This window comes from Mus musculus, chromosome 5, assembly GCF_000001635.26.
Source record: "Mus musculus strain C57BL/6J chromosome 5, GRCm38.p6 C57BL/6J".
Lineage (NCBI taxonomy): Eukaryota > Metazoa > Chordata > Mammalia > Rodentia > Muridae > Mus > Mus musculus.
In genome coordinates, this window is record NC_000071.6 from 87,193,446 (window position 1) to 87,206,431 (window position 12,986).

The following is a 12,986-nucleotide window of genomic DNA, read 5'->3' on the forward strand; positions in this document are numbered from 1 at the left end:
GGTTCCCTGTATTGCATGAAAGTACAACTTCAGGGACTGGCAGAAAGCCTTCCTGGAATCAACTTCTCTGGCAAGACTTGGCAGAGATGAAAGCTTTAGTAGGTTGGGCTACCGTTTCTTTTTGCACAAAATGGCCAACTGCACTCCACGCATGTATAGCTTGATTGGACTTCCACAGGCCTGCAGCTTCACAAGGGAGGTCTGGCAACAGCAGCTCAGGAGCAACCCCTTAATATCTCTTAAGATAAATCACTCAATTCTCCAATAAAAAGACATAGGCTAACAAACTGGATATATAAACAGGACCCATCATTTTGCTGCATACAGGAAATGTATCTCAGTGTCAAAGACAAACACTACCTCGGAGTAAAGGGCTAGAAAACAATTTTCCAAGCAAATAGTCACAAGAAACAAGCATGAGTAGCCATTCTAATATGGGACAAAATCAACTTTCAACCAAAGTCATCAAAAAGGATAAGGAATTATATTCACCAAAGGAAAAATATACCAAGAAGAACACTCAGTTCTGAACATATATGCTCCAAATGCAAGGGCACCCACATTCATAAAAGAAACTTTACAAAAGCTAAAAGTACACATACCTAACACAATAATTGTTGGGACTTCAACACCTGACTGTCAGCAATGGACAAATCAGGGAAACATAAACTAAACTGAGACACAGTGAAACTAACAGAAGTATTGAATCAAATGGTTTTAAAAGATATCTATGGAACATTTCATCCTAAATCAAAAGAATATACCTTCTTCTAAGTACCTCATGGTACCTTCTCCAAAACTGACCATATAATCGATCACAAAGCAGACCTCAACAGATATAAGAAGATTGAAATAATCCAATGTCTCCTATCAGATCACTACAGATTAAGGCCAGTCTTCAATAACAAGGATAACAATGAAAAGGAAACCTTCACATGGAACCTGAACAATGCTTTTCTCAGTGATAACTTTGTAAAGGAAGAAATAAAGAAAGAAATTTTAAAAATTTAGAATTTAATAAAAATAAAGATACAATATTCCAAAACTTATGGGACATAATGAAAGCAATGCTAAGAGGAAAATTCATACCTCTGGGTGACTAAAAAACAGAACAGAACAGAAGAGAACAGAAGAGAACAGAACAGAACAGAACAGAACAGAACAGAACAGAACAGAACAGAACAGAACAAAACAAGCAAACAAAAACCAAATGAAACCAAAAAGAAAGAAAAAAAAACTGAACAGAGCATACACTAGCAGCTTTGCAGCATACCTAAAAGGTCTTGAAAAAAAAAAAGAAGCACATACACCCAACAAGAGTAGATGGCAGGAAATAATCAAACTCGGGGCTGAAATCAACTAAGAAACAGAAAGAGCAATTCAAAGAGTCGACAAAACAAGGAGCTGGATCTTAGAGAAAATCAACAAGATAGATAAACCCTTAGCCAGACTAACGAGAGGGAACAGAGACAGTATCCTAATTAACAAAATTATAAATGAAAAGGAAGATAAAACAATGGAAAAGAAGAAATAAAAAAAATCATAAGATCCTTTTACAAAAGCCTATACTCAACAAAACTGGAAAATGTGGATGAATAGGTTAATATTCTAGACAGATACCAGGTACAAAGTTAAACCAGGATCAGATAAAAATTCTAATCAGTCCCATATCGCCTAAAGAAATACAAGTCGTCATTAATAGTTTCCTAAACAAACAAAGCCCAGGACCAGATGGGTTTAATACAGAGTTCCACCAGACCTTCAAAGAAGACCTAATTCCAGTTCTCCTCAAACTATTCCACAAAATAGAAACCGAAGAAACTCTACCCAACTCATTCTATGAAGCCACAATTATTCCAACACCTAAACCACACAAAAACCCAACAAGGAAAGAGAACTTCAGACCAATTTCCCTAATGAATATCGATGCAAAAATACTCAATAAAATTCTCACTAACCGAATCCAAGAACTCATCAAAACATTCATCCATCCTGACCAAGTAGGTTTCATTCCAAGGATGCAAGTATGGTTCAATATGGAAATGCATGAATGCAATCCACTATATAAACAAGTTCATAGAAAAAAACATACTGGTATTTACTTAGATGCTGAGAAAGCATTTGACAAAATTCAACATCCCTTCATGATAAAAATCTTGGAAAGATCAGGAATTCAACACCTTTATCTAAACATATAAAAATAAATATACAGCAAATGATTAGCCAAAATCAAACTAAATGGAGTGAACCTTGAAGCAATCCCACTAAATCAGTGAATAGACAAGAGTGCACACTCTTTTCCTACCTGTTCAATATAGTACTTGAAATCCTAGGCAGAGCAATTAGACAACAAAAGGAGATCACGGTGATTTAAATTGGAAAGGAAGAAGTCAAAATATCACTATTTACAGATGATATGATAGTATACTTAAGCGACGCCAAAAATTCCACCAGAGAACACATAAACCTGATAAATAGCTTCAGCAAAGTAGCTGGATATAAAGTTAACTCAAACAAATCAGTGTCCTTTCCCTAGTCAAAGGATAAACAGGCTGAGAAAGAAATTAGTGAAACAACACCCTTCAATATAGTCACAAATAATATTTAAAAAATATTGTTGTGACTCTAGCTTAGCAAGTGAAAGATCTATATGACAAGAACTTCATGTCTCTGAAGAAAGAAATCAAAGAAGATATCAGAGCATGGAAAAATCTCCCATGCTCATGGATTGGCAAGATTAATATAGTGAAAATGACTATTTTGCTGAAATCAATCTACAGACTAATTGCAACCCCGATCAAATTTCCAAGTCAATTCTTCATAGAGTTAGAAAGAGCAATTTGCAAATTCACCTGGTATTAAAAAAAAAAACCTAGTATATAGAAAACTATTTTCAACAATAAGAGAACTTCTGGTGGAATCATCATTCCTGATCTCAAACTGTACTACAGAGCAAATGCAATAAAAACTGCAAAGTATTGGTACAGTGACAGGCAGATAGATCAATGCAATAGAATTGAAGGACTAGAAATGAACACACAGAACTATGGTCGCTTGATCTTTGCCAAAGGATCCAAAACCATCCAGTGGAAAAAAGACAGCATTTTCAACAAATGGTGCTGGTTCAACTGGTGGTTAGCATGTGAAAGAATGCAAATTGATCCATTCTTATCTCCTTGTACAAACTTCAAGTCTAAGTTAATCAATGACCTCCATGTAAACCAAAACCAGATACACAGAAACTAATAGAAGAGAAAGTGGGGGAAAACCTCGAAGGCATAGATAAAGCAGAAAAAAATTCCTGAACAGAAAAAAAAATAGCTTATGCTCTAAGATTAATAATTGACAAATGGGACCTTATAAAATTGCAAAGCTTCTGTGAGGCAAAGGACATTGTCAATAGGACAAAATTGCAACCAACAGATTGAGAAAAGATCTTTAGCAGCCCTACATCTGATAGAAGGCTAATATACAATATATACAAAGAACTCAAGAAGTTAGACTCCAGAGATCCAAATGACCCTATTAAAAATGGGGTACAGAGTTAAACAAAGAATTCTCAACTGATGAATACTGAATGGCTGAAAAGCACCTGAATAAATGTCCAACATCCTTAGTCATCAGGAAAATGCAAATCAAAACAACTCTGAGATTCCACCTCACACCAGTCACATGGCTAAGTTGAAAAACTCAGATTCCATCAGATGCTGGTAAGGTTGTGGAAAAAGAGGAACACTCCTCCATTGCTGGTGGAATTGCAAACTAGTACAACCACTCTGGAAATCAGTTTGGTGGTTACTCAGAAAATTGGCCATAGTACTATCTGAGGACCCACTAGTACCCCTCTTGGGCATATACCCAGAAGATGATCCAACATGTATTAAGGAAACAAGCTCCACTATGTTTATAGCATCCTCACTTATAATAGCCAGAAGCTGGAAAGATTCCAGATGTCCCTAAACAGAGAAATGAATATAGAAATTGTGCTACATTTACACAATGGAGTATTCCTCAGCTATTAAAAACAATGAATTTATAAATACTTAAATGGATGGAAGTAGAAAATATCTTCCTGGATGAAGTAACCCAATCACAAAAGAACACACATGGCATGCACTCACTGATAAATGGATATGAGCCTACAAGCTCCAAGTACCCAAGGTACAATTTGCAAAATATGTGAAACTCAAGAAGAATGAAGACCACAGTGTGGATTCTTTGTTCCTTCTTAGAATAGGAAACAAGATACTTATGCAAGGAGTTATCGAGGCAAAATATGGAGTAGAGCCAGAAGGAAAGGTCATCCAGAGACTGCCCCACCTGGGGGTCAATCCTATATACAGTCAGGAAACCCAGACACTATTATGGATGCCAACAAATACTTGCTCACAGGAGTTTGATATTACTCTCTCCTGAGGTGCTTTACCGGTGCTTCACAATTACAGATGTAGATGCTCTCAGTCTACCATTGGACTGAGCACAGGGTCGCCAATGGAGGAAATAGAGAAAGGACCCAAGGAGCTGAAGGGATTTGTAGCCACATATGAGGAACAACAGTATGAACTAAGCAGTGACCTTAGAGCTCAAAGGGACTAAACCACCAACCAAAGAGTTCACGTGGAGTAACCCATGGCTCCAGCTGCATATGTAGCAGAGGATAGCCTTTTAGGTCATCAATCAGAGGAGAGACCCTTGGTCCTTTGAAGGCCCTTAGTCTATATGTAGCAGAGAATGGCCTTGTAGGTCATCAGTAGGAAGAGAGGCCTTTGGTCCTATGAAGACTTGAGAAACTAACCTCCACAAAAACAAAAAATTCCAATCAAAAAATTCGGTATAGAGCTAAACAGAATCCACAGCAGAGGAATCTTGAATGGCTGAGAAACACTTAAAGAAATATTCAAACTCTGTACTATTTAGGGATAGTGGAACATATTTTGGGTATATGCCCAGGAGTGGTATAGCTAAGTCTTGAGGTAGAATTATTCTCAATTTTCTGATAACTCCCACAAATTAATTTCTAGAGTGGTCACACAAGTTTGAACTTCCACCAGAAGTGGAGGAGTGCTTTCTCTGCTCTACAACCTTGGCTGAATATGTGTCCCTTGAGTTTTATCATAGGCATTCTGAGGGTATAAGTTTGAATCTCAGGGATGTCTTGATTTGCATTTACCTGATGACTGAGAGTGTTGAACATTTTCTTGGGTGCTTATCATCCACTTGAGATTTCACTGTTTGGAACTTACTCTGTACTTCAGTATTAAAATGGGTGCTTGGTTAGTTGTTGTCAAAATTCTTGGGTTCCGTTATATATTTTGGATATTAGCCCTCCGTCAGATGAAGAGTTGGTAAAGGTGTTTTCCCAATCTGTAGGCTGTTTTTGGTCCTAACAATGGTGTCCTTTGACTTATAGAAGCTTTTCAGTTCCATGAAGTCCTATTTAGTAAATCTTGACCTTAGTGACTGAGCCACTGATATTTGGTTCACAAAGTTTTCTCCTATACCAACAAGTTCAATACTATTCCCCACTTTTTGGCCTATTAGATTTAGTGGATCTGGTTTTATGCTGAAGATTTTGATCCATGTGTACATGAGTTTTATGCTGTGAGATAAATAAATATATATAAGTGTGTGTGTGTGTACATATACATATATATTTTTTTTTTCTACATGCTGATATACAGTTAGACCAGCAGGATTTGTTAAAGAGGCTTTCCCTTTTCCATTATATGGTTTCGGCTTCTTTGTCAAGAATTAATTGTGCATACATGTGCAGGTTTATTTCTGGGTTTTCAATTTAATTTCATTTACCCACATTTCTGTTTCAATACCAATACCATGGATTTTGTTTGTTTGTTTGTTTATTGCAATTGCTTTCTAGTTCTACTTGATGTCAGGGACAGTGATATATTCAGAAGTTCTTCTTTGTTTAGGATTCTTTAAGCTATCCTGGAATTTTTGTTTTTGTCGATATGAAGTTGAGAATTTTTCTTTCAAGATATGTGAAGAATTGTGTTGGGATTTTGATAGGAATTGTATTAAATCTGGAGATTGATTGTTGTAAGATAATCATTTCTGCTATGTTAATCCTACTGAACCATGCATGACCTTGGCAGATATTTCCATCTTCTTATATCTTCCTCAATTTCTTTCTTAGGGCACTCAAAGTTCTTGGTATATAGATCTTTTGCATGCTTAGTTAGAATTACATCAAGATATTTAGTATTATTTGTGGCTATTGTGAAAAGTATTGTCTCCTTAACTCCTTTCTCAATCCATTTAGCAGTTGTATAAAGGATGGTTACTGATTTCTTTGAGTTAATTTTGTACTCAGTCACTTTGCTGAAGGTGATATTCAGCTGTGAGACTTCTCTGGTAGAATTTTGGGGGCTATTAATGTATACGATTATATCATGTGCAGAAAGCAATAAATTGACTTTTATCTTTCTCAATTATATCCCCTTGATTTCCTTTAGTTTTCTTATTGCTCTAGCTTGAGCATCAAGTGCTATTTTAAAGAGATAAAGAGTGGACAGCCTTTTCTTTTCACCAATTTTAGTGAAATTGATTTAAATTTCTCTCCATTTAACATGATTTTGGCTATTGGGTTGCTGTATTTAGCCTTTATTGTGTTTAGGTATGCACCTCATATCCCTGATTTCTCCATGACTTTTATCATGAAGAGGTGTTGGATTCTGTAAAATTCTGTTTTTAGCATCTAATGAGATGATTATTTTTTGAGTTTGTTTATATTGTGGATTACTTTGATGAATTGTCATATATTGAACCACCCCTATTTCCATGGGATAAACCCTACTTGATGATGGTGGATAATGTCTTTGATGTGTTTTTTTTGGATTCAGTGTGTGAGTATTTTTATTGAGTATTTATGTTCAATGTTCATAAGAAAAATTGGTCTGAAGTTCCATTTCTTTTAGAGTAATTATGTGGTTTAGGTATCAGGGTGACTGTGTCCTCATGAAATGAATTTGGCAGTGTTTCTAGTGTTCCTTTTATTTTCTATTCTGTTTCTATTTGTGGGATAGTTTCAGAAGTATTGGAAATTGCTCTTCTTTAAAAGTTAAGTAGAATTCTGTGCTAAAGCCATCTGGCTGTGGTGGTTTTGTTTGTTTGTTTGTTTGTTTGTTTGTTGTTGTGACACATTTAATGATTGCTTTATTTTCTGTGGGGTTATAGAACTATTCAGATCGATTAACTGATGCATATTTAGCTTTGAAAATTGGTATATGCTTACAAAATCATCCACTTCATTTAGATTTTCAAATTTTGTGGAGTACAATCTTTTTAATTAAGAACTAATGATTCTGTAAATCTTTTCAGTATCTGTTGTTATGTCTTCCTATTTATTTATGATTTTGTTAATTTGAGTACTATCGCTATGTCTTTTAGTTAGGTTGGCCAAGTGTTTGTCTGTCTCCTTTATTTCCTCAAAGAACCAGCTCTTTGTTTCCTTGATGCTTGTATTATTCTATCTGTTTCTAATTGATTTCATCCCCACAGCTTGATTATTTCAAGTCATCTACTCCTCCTGGGTATATTTATGCCTTTTTTCTAGAGCCTTCAGTTTTACTCTCATTAGTATGAGAACTCTCCAATTTATTTATAAGGACAATTAGTACTAGTGATTGACCTCTTAGCATTGCTTTCATAGTGTCACATATGTTTGGGAAAATGTTGGCAGCATTTTCATTGAATTTCAGGAAATCTTTAATTTCTTTATTTCTTTCCTGATCCAGTGATCACTGAGTAGAGAGTTGTTCAGTTTTCAGGAATATGTAGGCTTTGTGTTGTTTCTGTTGTTGTTGAAGTCCAACTTTAATCCATGGTGATTTGATAAGATACAAAGATGTTATTTCAATCTTCTTATTTCAGTTGAGGCTTCTTTCGTGCCTGATTATATGAACCATTTTGGAGAAAGTTTTGTGCGATGCTGAGAAACATATTGATAATGTTTCTGTAGATATATATTAGGCCTCTGTTAGTTTCACTATTTCTCTGTTTAGTTTCTGTCTTGATAACCTGTCCATTGTTGAGAGTGGGGATTGAAGTTCCCTACATTTAATGTGTGAGGTTCTCTGCGTGATTTAAGCTTTAGTAATGATTTTAGTTTTTTGTTTGTTTGTTTGTTTTACAAATGTTTTTTTCCATTTTTTATTAGGTATTTAGCTCATTTACATTTCCAATGCTATACCAAAAGTCCCCCGTACCCCCCCCCACTCCCCTACCCACCCACTCCCCCTTTTTGGCCCTGGCGTTCCCCTGTACTGGGGCATATAAAGTTTGCAAGTCCAATGGGCCTCTCTTTGCAGTGATGGCCGACTAGGCCATCTTTTGATACATATGCAGCTAGAGACAAGAGCTCCGGGGTACTGCTTAGTTCATATTGTTGTTCCACCTATAGGGTTGCAGTTCCCTTTAGTTCCTTGGGTGCTTTCTCTAGTTCCTCCATTGGGGGCCCTGTGGTCCATTCAATAGCTGACTGTGAGCATCCACTTCTGTGTTTGCTAGGCCCTGGCATAGTCTCACAAGAGACAGCTATATCTGGGTCCTTTCAGCAAAATCTTACTAGTGTATGCAATGGTGTCAGCGTTTGGAAGCTGATCATGGGATGGATCTCTGGATATGGTAATCACTAGATGGTCCATCCTTTTGTCACACTTCCAAATTTTGTCTCTGTAACTCCTTCCATGGGTGTTTTTTTTTTTTTTTTTTTTACAAATGTTATTGCCCTTGCATTCATGATGTACTTGTTCAGAATTGAGGCATTGAGGCTGAAGGGGTTTGCAACCCTATAGGAAGAATGACAATATTAACCAACCAGTCCCCCAGAGCTCACAGGGACTAAACTACCAACCAAAGAGTACACATGGAGGGACCCATGGCTCCATCCACATACTCAGCTACAGCAGAGTATGGCCTTGTCAGGTATCAATAGGAGGAGAGGTCCTTAGTCCTGTGAAGTCTTGATTTCCCAGTGTAGAAGAATGGCAGGGCAGGGAAGCTGGAGTAAGTTGGTGGGTGGGGAACCCGGAATGGCAATAACATTTGAAAAGTAAATAAAGAAAATAAAATTTAACAAAAGAATTAAGAAGATATCTTGGTGAATTTTTCTTTAATGAACATGAAGCATTGTTCCACATTTCAATTACTTTCATTTGAAAGTCTGTTTTATTAGATATTAGACTGGCTACTATACCTTATTTCTTGAGTCCATTTGCTCTCAAACCTTTTCCTACCTGCTTATTGTGAGATAATGTTTATCTTTTCTATTGAGATTTACTTTTAATATACAGCAGAATGATGGATTCTGTTTATACTCATGTCTTTTTACTGAGGAATTGAGCCAATTGCTGTTGAGTGATATTAATGACCAATGATTGCTATTTTGATATTGTTGGTGGTACTGTTTGTGAGTGTGTATGTTTGTATGTCTGTGTATTTGTTTTTACTTATTTAATTAATTATTTTTTAATTAAGGAATTTTTATTAGATATTTTCTTCATTTACATTTCAAATGCTATCCCCAAAGCCCCCTATAACCCCACCCCCACCCTGCTCCTCAACCTACCCATTCCTGCTTCCTGGTCCTGGCATTCACCTGTACTGGGGCATGATCTTCACAATACCAAGGGCCTCTTTTCCCATTGATGGCTGACTAGGCCATCTACTGATACATATGCAACTAGAGACTCAGCTCTGAAGGTACTGGTTAGTTCATATTGTTGTTCCTTCTATAGAGTTGCAGACCCCTTCAGCTTCTTGGGTACTTTCTCTATCTCCTTCATTATGGGACCTGTGTTCCATCCAAAAATGACTGTGAGTATCCAATTCTGTATTTGCCAGTCATTGGCATAGTCTCAGGAAACAAAGTACCCATGGAAGGAGTTACAGAGAACAATTTTGGAGCTGAGACAGAAGGAAGGACCATCCAGACACTGCCCACCCAGGGATCCATCCCATATTCAACCACCAAATCCAGACACTATTGCATATGCCAGAAAGATTTTGCTGACAGGACCCTGACATAACTCCCTCTCTTGTCTATTTGTTTTAATGGTGTGAAATTATTTATTCCTTGAGTTTTCTTGAGTGTAGTTTGCCTCACTGGCCTGGAGTTTTCCTTCTAATACTCTCTGTAGGACTGGTTAGTGGAAAGATATTGTTTAAATTTGGTTTTGTCATTGAATATCTTGGTTTCTCTATCTATGGTAATTAAAAGTTTTGCTTGATACAGTCGTCTCAACTGATATCTGTGATCTGTTGCGACCCATATAACATATGTGCAGGCCCTTCTAGCTTTTAGGGTCTCTGTTGTGAAGTCAGGTTTAATTCTTGTAGGTCTGTGGTCAAATGTTAGTTGGCCTTTTTCCCTCAGAGCTCTTAATATTCTTTAGTTGCTCTACATGTTTAATATTTTGATTATATATGTCAGGAATATTTTCTGTATCCCAGATAGACCTAACAAGGATAGATAGGTGGGGCAAGGTTCCAATATGATTTGGCTTGGGACTCTGAAGGTATCCACATGGAAGCAGGATACTCTTGGGGTTTTACAAACACCTCTTGGACTGAAGAGTGAGCCCAGAGCTAGACAATGGAGTCCAGGGGATTGTGTGTAATTCACCTCTGCTGGCTGCAACCTGCAGAGACCCAATTGGGATTCCTTGTATTTCTTAATCAATTAAAGTTATAGTTGAAATTAGCCATCAAATTTTCCTACATATAAAATAAAACCATTGACCTGCCTTATGGACAAATCATAACACAGTGATACAAATTTTATGAAAGAACAAGACAACAAATGGCTCCAAATGAGCAGGAAACTTTCTCCCAACAGACTGCTAAGAATGAAAGTGATGTAGTTCCTTATAAAGATTACAAAATAGGAAATAATAGGGTAACTTTAAGGCACTACAGAATGCTGTCAAGTCATTTGATAAAATTAGAATTGAAATACACCTAATAAATGCTATATGTACAGACAAATATCTTAGAATATAGAATCATATATAGGTAGACAGAACCCCAAGTGGAGGGCCAGGGTTACCAACATACACTTAAAATTTCTCACCCAGAAATGTTTCTGTCTAAAAGAATTGCAGAGACAAAAACAGAGAAAAGACTGAAGGACAGGCTGTCCAGTGACCAGCTTAACTTGGTGTGGGAACTAAAAGGGGACAGGGGAAGGAGGGGGAAGGGAGGATAGGCCACATACAGCCAGAGTTCCTTCTATGCCCAGGGCAGGTAGACGCAGGGGGGCTGCCAGACACTTTCCACTCAGCCTCGGGTGGGCATCTAAGCCACTGGTCCCACTCAGTGGGGGGTGGACAAGGGAAAGCCCCCAAAACCAGGGGCCCTGGGCCGTCACCCTGTAGCACAAGGGTTACAGGCAAGAGGGCTGGAGGAGAGAGGTTCCAATGCAAGTGAGAGTAAATGCAGTGGGCCTTGAAAAGAGACAGTCTATGGTTTTAGAGCTTTATTATAGAAAGGCAGGGAGAAAGAGAAAATGTGGAAAAACAGAGAAAGAGAGAGACCAGCCATGGCCAAAAGGAGAAAAGGGGGGAAAAAAGAGAGAGAAGAAAGGCTAGACAGTAAGAGGGAGAGAGTGAGAGGAGAGAGAAGAGGAGAGAGGAGAGTAAAGGGAGTAAGAGGAGTAAGAGGAGTAAGAGCAAGAAAAGAGGAGGGTCTAAACAGCACTTCTAATGGTGTGGTGTTATCTTTACTGTTACTAGGTAACTGAAGAGGAGTCTAGCCTGAAGGTCAGAAGCTTGGGACAATGCCTATGTGACTAAGAGCCACACTTGTCCTGTGGGGGCTACAGGGGCAGTGACTTTGACAGGAGCCAGGGTCCAGGAGACATGAGAGAACTCCTTCTGTCCCATGGAGGTGAATTAACACCACCAGGTCCCAGAGTTCAACATCTCAGCTCGACTGGAGACCAGACTATTTGTGTATATCCCAATGTCCAACAACTTGGGATCCATCTAATGGGAGAGGCACCAAGGACTGGAACTTACTGATGCTATGATATGCTTAAAGACTAGCATGGATGACCTCTGAGAGGCCCTACCAGCAGCTGACTGAGACAGATGTAGATATTTATATCCAAGCATTAGACTGAAGTTGTGGATTCCTAAGGAGGAATTGGGGAAAGGTTTGAAGGAGCTGAAGGGGAGGATAACTTCATAGGAAGGCCAACAGTCTCAACTAAACCAGACCCCTGGTAGCTCCCAGAAACTAAGCTACCATAAAGGCAGCATTCTCAGGCTGGTTGCTGACACAGCATCGGGCTGCCTTTTCTGGCCTCAGTGGGAGAAGATGAAATTAATCCTGGAGAGACTTGAGGATGTCTAAGGGGGAACATCATCTCAGAAGCAAGGAGGAGTGAGAGTGGAATGGGGAACTGTGGGAGAGGAGACATTGAGGGGAACAATGCCTGGAGTGTTAATATATATATAATAATTTTAAAAAATGCTCCCAATTACACATAGTATATGTACCTATACAAATATAATAAAATTTTAAACACATAATTTTTCAAAAGGAATCATATATATGTGGTAGTATGTGAGGAGCAGGTGCAGCTTCTGCCCCAAAATGGCGCCTGGACAGGTGCCAGGTTTTATGACCTGCACCTGATTTCCTCATTACCTCAGACTTAGCCACATCCAGCCACCTGCACTGAGCAGACACCATGCCTCTTCAGCTCGCCTGAGGTGTCATCATTTTCTGTGAACCAATGGACTGCCATTACATGACTTGGGTGATTGGGAGGAGTCAGTAGTGTATTTAAGGCGTGCCCTGGGGTTGTTCAGGGGATTCCCTTTCCTGCATTGCAATGCGAAGTGTTCCTGAATAAACCTACTTAAAGAACAACAACTTGGTGTTGCATCTTTCCTACCCAGTAAATGATATGAACTTATAGTATCAAGTGTTCTTGAGTGTTCATTCTTTAAATTTAAAATGGA

At 38.1% G+C, this 12,986-nt stretch overlaps 1 pseudogene; it reads right to left on the reverse strand.

Annotated features, from left to right (window-relative positions):
• Gm19418 overlaps positions 1 to 12,986 on the reverse strand; it is a 48,806-nt pseudogene that overhangs the window by 1,823 nt on the left and 33,997 nt on the right.